General features: G+C 49.8%; 1 protein-coding gene across 6 annotated transcripts in view; it reads left to right on the top strand.

Annotated features, from left to right (window-relative positions):
• The first annotated feature begins 3,994 nt into the window (after positions 1-3,994).
• The window catches only part of LOC146337756 (phospholipase A2 inhibitor gamma subunit B-like), a 32,167-nt gene continuing 29,797 nt past the window's right edge, over positions 3,995-6,364 (top strand). For all 6 annotated transcript variants that reach the window (XR_014785096.1, XR_014785092.1, XR_014785095.1 and 3 more), the window contains exons 1-2: positions 3,995-4,187; positions 5,812-6,206. The gene's annotated coding sequence lies outside the window, so the exon portion shown is untranslated. The remainder of the gene's footprint in view (positions 4,188-5,811; positions 6,207-6,364) is intronic.

Here is a 6,364-nt window from a genome sequence, read left to right as displayed (position 1 = left end):
GGCCGCTGGCTAGCAGGGACGCAAATGGCGGCAGCCGTAGCCGTTTGCATCCCTGCAGTCAGCCGTGATAGGCTATGTAAATGTTTATGTAGCCTATCATGGCTGATTAAAAAACAAAACAAAACATGCCCGTACACAAATGGCGGCGCCCATGGGCGCCGCCATTTGTGTTCCTTATTTTGGCACGTCTTAGTCTACGTGAACATTTACATAGACTAAGATGGTGAAAATAAGGGGAACGCAAATAGCGTAGCGTCTATGCTATTTGCGTTCCCCTTATTTTCGCCATCTTAGTCTACGTAAATGTTTACATAGACTAAGATGTGCCAAAATAAGGAACACAAATGGCAGCACCCATGGGCGCCGCCATTTGCGTACGCGCATGTTTTTTTTTTTAATCAGCCATGATAGGCTACGTAAAGATTTACGTAGCCTATCACGGTGTTTTTTTAAAATCTAGCCATGATAGGCTACGTAAATCTTTATGTAGCCTATCACGTTTTTTTTTTTTTAAACCTGGAAATGGCGGCGGTGGCAGCCGGTTGGAAGACTGGCCGCCGCAGCCGCTGCCGCCGCCCTGCTGCCACAGCTGCCACTGCAGCCACCACCACCAGGAAGATCCTCCCCAGGTAAGTCCCATCCTGGGGGGGTGGCAGGGGGGTGGCGGGCCGTTCTGCCACTGATTTCGGGGGGCTGAATGTGCTGGCATTCTCCAAAACCCCTTACATGCTTTGCTCATATTCTCCAGCATTCTTCCAGATTCCCCCTTCCCTACATCATGACTTGACAGATTCTCTCCTGACTCTGCTCCTGATCTTTTTTGCTTCCATCCCCTTTCACAGCCTTCAAAAATCAAAAACTGTCAACCCCAAGTAAAAATGGAATCAGAGATGAACAGAACCTCCGAGAGTTACTGGGACCTCCTTGAACTTCAAGGGTCTCCCCGGCAAAGGGGAATGGTCTCAAGGAGGTGGAGCACGCGTCCTTTCACCCTGGCACTCTAAGAGCAGTTTCCTCTTCCTGCCTGCAGAGCTTCTGACTGAGATGCATTCTTGATGTGACCCTTTGGCCACCTCAGTCAGTGGTGTTTATTTATCCTGCCATAGACTCACCCCTTCCCCTTACATCAGGGGTGAGGAACCTCTTTCAAACCAAGGACTGAATTCAGTTTCAGAGAAGCTCTCTGAGCCTCCACAAGGCAAAAGGGGTGGGGCAAAGAAACACAGAGAAGACCAGCATCTTTCAGTGTAAAGCTCTTACTGAGTAACTCAGCCTTAGGAGAAGCCCTTCAGCCTTTTAAAATGGGGAAGGAATTGCACAAAAGCTGGGAAACCACCAAACCATTGGCAGTTGGGGGAAAGTGGGTGGGGCCTGGGGAAGGGTAAGTGGCCATCTGGAGAACCTCAATAGGCTGGATAGGGACCAGGTAAGGCTGTCTTTGGACCCCAGGCCTAAGGTCCCACACCCTGCCTTATATGGAAGGGTAAAATGATAGGGAGGTGTGCATCAGCAAAACCTGAGGTTGCTGAAGTTCTCCAAGTTCCATCTCAAATGTCATTCCGACTCAAGTCCGTCTCAGTTTGTGAGCTTTAGGGCTCAGTCCTATAGCCACTAGACAGCAGCTAGATGAGCATAGGATTTTTTGTTTTCTGGGAACCGCCTCCCCCCCTGCCCCCACTACCTTGCAGGTGGTGTGGTTTATCCCCGGCTCTACACTCTTAAGAGCAGCGTGGAGTGGTGAGAATGGGGGTGTTCCTGGGGGAGGGAAGGGGATGGTGGAAGCACCCATATGACACTTCCTATGTGCTGTCCAACCCCCCCTCCCAAGCCACCCCAGCTAGATGGCTGAAATTGGCCATCTAGCTGCAAATGCAGGTTGGCTGGAGTGCAGAGGAGAAGATCCCCTCCACGCTCCACTCTCCCTGCACTGGATACTAAGTTGGCTCCGAGTTCAGAGGCAGCTGACTATCTCCATAGGACTGCACCCTTAGCTTTTTTTCTTCTTCTTTTCTTTCCACATGAAAGTTCATGCATTCCCCCCCCAAATGCCCTTAACAGTTCTGTGCATCTTTGAAATCGATACATTCTTTCCCACTGATTAATGCGTATTTGTGTGCATTTTTCAAAGGTACCCATTTTTTCATGCACAATTTTCAAATGTATGCATACTGTTGAATGTATTTTAAGGGGTCCATGAATTGGAAATGTATAGACTTTGACCACAGATTACATCCAATCCATGTTTGATCTGGACGGTGCAAACTGGGTAAATCATGATAAAAAAAAGAACTGAAAAAAATTTCTCATACATCCCTAAGAATGCAAGGTAACTTCCTCTGCTCCTTAGTTACCTAGTCTTTGAATCTGGTCCTTTGTCAGGTATCCAGTAACTGGCTCTCTGAGAAAAAAAAGAAGGGTGAGAACATTGGTCATCACAGGACACTGCAGGTTTGCTGATTTTGACTGATATCTCCTTCAATTCTCTCCACAGAATATCCAAAAGCAATCAGATGGGTTGCCGTTATGGGCTGTGTAAACCAAGCTTACTGTGATGCTTTTCATGAGGGTTCCATCTATGTTGCCATGCTCACTGTAATTGGAACAGGTAGTTGCAAGCTTGCCTCTGAGATGGCTAGCACCGCTCCTGGATTGTTTGGACCTGTTCTGCTCACTGGGTTCCTGCTTGTGAAGATCCTTGCTTGATTTCCCTCCAGCACAAAGTTCCAGAGATCCTGCTTGAGTAATTCCTCCTTGCATAGGTGCTTCTTAGGCCATATAAGACCATAAAATACAGAGAATGAAGAGCAATGGCAATATAATGCTTTTGTTTTGTATATCTCATACAAATTTGTTTTACAAATTTCTTTTTTTCTTTTGTTTTTCAAAATTCATTTCATTTTGGTTTTGGTAAGAATTACCCATAATTTACAAAGTTCTCCATAGTCAGGACAAAAAACACTTGAGATTAAAAAAACAAACAAAAGGAAAAAGGGAAAAAACCCACCACCATCTGATGTTGGAGAAACTGAAACTATCAGATTTTTGTCCATCCATGCTCATCTCTTTGTGGCCTCTGCTCTTAAAAGTCTGGGTCACCTAGAATACATTCAGTGTGTTGTTCTTTGTGGTAATGTAAAGACCTTTTGATTAGCTTGGTCTAGATGGGGGGGCAGTAAAGACCCATGAGCTTTAGAAAAGATCTGCTCCTCACAGATGAAAATTCCTAGAACTGGTTTGTTCATATGGATCAGAACAGCTGCCTGCAATTTTGGACTCTCCTTGAGGGCATGCCGATGGGTACTGTAGCACCTGCACTAAACAATCTAAACTACACTACCAGCTGCTACCCGTGAGCCCACGGAGCTCCCTGCCCACCCTGTTTTTATGGACAGTTGGTTAGATCATATAGGTAGCTGAATGGGTTTCCTTTTTATCTCTCCCTAGCAACACAAGCAGAACACATCTGGCAAAGTCTGGTCAGTGCTTGGAGGGGATGTAGGGATGTCAGAGAAATTCTCTCGAAAGTGAAATGGGCTCGAAATCAGCCACATTCGGTTTGCCAAACCCTATCCTGGGACGGGGCGCCCCAGTTTACCCGAACGTGAGCTCACGCGGCACTTTATTTTTTTTTATCTGCCGAAAGTTTTACGAAGGTATTTACAAAAGCAACTTCGCAAATTAGGATGAAAGATTGCAAAAGGGATTTCACAAAACTATTTAATAAACATGCAGTTTCCTTTCCTGCTACGACGCGGCTTTCTTTCACTGGGACGGACGGGGTCACGAAGTGCACGTAGCCTGCCTGCCCTGAGGCTGAGCTGCATAGCCTCATGTTTTGTTCTATACTTTTATTGTCTGTATGAGGTCAGGTTCAGGTCAGGTGAGGTCACATGAGCGAGATCCCTCCAGGCCAGCCCCCCACCCCACCAGGAAGATAACGTCATTGAGGGGAGGGAAATCATCGACCATTTATCCCCTGGATTCCCGCCTTTAGTTCACATAGGACAGTGGTTGGGCAGCCTCACTTCACTTGCTCCAAGCTAGACTCCAGAGTCCAGAGACAGACTAGAACAGGCACCGCTGCTGCTCCGTCCCAGCGGCTGCAAGGAGGGTGTTTCTTTCTCTGCATCCCCGCGTTCTACGGCACTGCAGTTCAACCTTTTTCTTTTTTCTTTATTACAGTGAAGGTATGTTTACTTTACCTGAATGTGCCCCTATGCTTAGTGATTTTGGGGTGAGATGGAGGAGCAGGGGGAACTGGGTGGGAAGGCATCCTGCAAGGACTCCATCCCCCATCCTCCTGGGCTTTCCAAGATTCACCCATGTGCCTGCCTATGTATTTCTGAGTGGGTTGGGGCTGGGGGGAACTGGAAGGACTCCATCCCCCATCCTCCTGGGCTTTCCAGGATTCACCCATGTTCCTGCCTATGTATTTCTTTCTGGGGCGGGGGGAGGGGGGAGCTGGAAGGACTCCATCCCCCATCCTCCTGGGCTTTCCAGGATTAATCCATGTGCCTGCCTATGTATTTCTGAGTGGGTTGGGGTGGGGGGGGGAACTGGAAGGACTCCATCCCCCATCCTCCTGGGCTTTCCAGGATTCACCCATGTGCCTGCCTATGTATTTCTTTCTGGGGCGGGGGGAGGGGGGAGCTGGAAGGACTCCATCCCCCATCCTCCTGGGCTTTCCAGGATTAATCCATGTGCCTGCCTATGTATTTCTGAGTGGGTTGGGGTGGGGGGGGGAACTGGAAGGATTCCATCCCCCATCCTCCTGGGCTTTCCAGGATTCACCCATGTGCCTGCCTATGTATTTCTTTCTGGGGCGGGGGGAGGGGGGGAGCTGGAAGGACTCCATCCCCCATCCTCCTGGGCTTTCCAGGATTCACCCATGTGCCTGCCTATGTATTTCTTTCTGGGGCGGGAGAGGGGGGGAGCTGGAAGGACTCCATCCCCCATCCTCCTGGGCTTTCCAGGATTCACCCATGTGCCTGCCTATGTATTTCTGAGTGGGTTGGGGCTGGGGGGGAACTGGAAGGACTCCATCCCCCATCCTCCTGGGCTTTCCAGGATTCATCCATGTGCCTGCCTATGTATTTCTTTCTGGGGTGGAGGGAGGGGGGGAGCTGGAAGGACTCCATCCCCCATCCTCCTGGGCTTTCCAGGATTCATCCATGTGCCTGCCTATGTATTTCTTTCTGGGGTGGGGGGAGGGGGGAGCTGGAAGGACTCCATCCCCCATCCTCCTGGGCTTTCCAGGATTCACCCATGTGCCTGCCTATGTATTTCTTTCTGGGGCGGGGGAGGGGGGAGCTGGAAGGACTCCATCCCCCATCCTCCTGGGCTTTCCAGGATTCACCCATGTGCCTGCCTATGTATTTCTGAGTGGGTTGGGGCTGGGGGGGGGACTGGAAGGACTCCATCCCCCATCCTCCTGGGCTTTCCAGGATTCACCCATTGCCTGCCTATGTATTTCTTTCTGGGGCGGGGGGAGGGGGGGAGCTGGAAGGACTCCATCCCCCATCCTCCTGGGCTTTCCAGGATTCACCCATGTGCCTGCCTATGTATTTCTTTCTGGGGCGGGGGAGGGGGGGAGCTGGAAGGATTTGAACCCCCATCCTCCTGGGCATGGATGAACCACATCCTCCATCCTGGGCTTTTCAGCCTAGTCTGCTGTACAATATGCCCCTATTTAGTTAGCACCGAAAGGCTGGATTGGAGGGTAACTACTTCTACACTGTACTATATCTGCGATTGTAGGCTGTTCACATGATTTCAGCTTTGCCACATGCATTTATGTCTCCTTCTGCCCAGAGACATGAACATGGAGAAAAGAGGAATCCGTGGTCAATCCGGCACTCAAAAGAGGCGTGGACGCCCGGCGAGAACATACATCGCTGAGGTTGCATTTCAGCGGTATTTTAAGAATGAGATGGAAGTGGAGGAAGCCCAAGGTGTGACCAGCAGTGACAGCGGCCCCAGCCCCAGTCCACCCCGCACCCGTAAGCGGCGCACACCACCAATTTCTGCTACAGAAAGTGACACAGGCACAACCGGCCACAACTCCAGAGGAAGAGGAAGAAAGTTCTTGGATGGTGAGCGGAAGGGCAGTGTCTCCAAACCCAAAGCAGATGAAAATGTTCCCAAGGAGACTCTGCAGCGGTGGGATGAAAGTCAAGATATCTACCTCATTCCAAAGGATGAATCTGGTAAGACTCTGTCACCACAGGTGCTTGTGAATATCTGGATACAAATAAATATCTTTGAATATTTGAATAGTCCCTACATTAGCCTTCTGCAACCTGCAGCCTTCCAGATGTTTTGGGCTACAACTCCCAGCATTATTGACCATTGGTCATGCCGGCTG

This window comes from Heloderma suspectum, chromosome 10 (genome assembly GCF_057233095.1).
Source record: "Heloderma suspectum isolate Gila_16-S chromosome 10, 16-S_ref, whole genome shotgun sequence".
NCBI classification, from domain to species: Eukaryota; Metazoa; Chordata; class Lepidosauria; order Squamata; family Helodermatidae; genus Heloderma; species Heloderma suspectum.
This window is presented reverse-complemented; position numbering and strand designations above follow the sequence as displayed.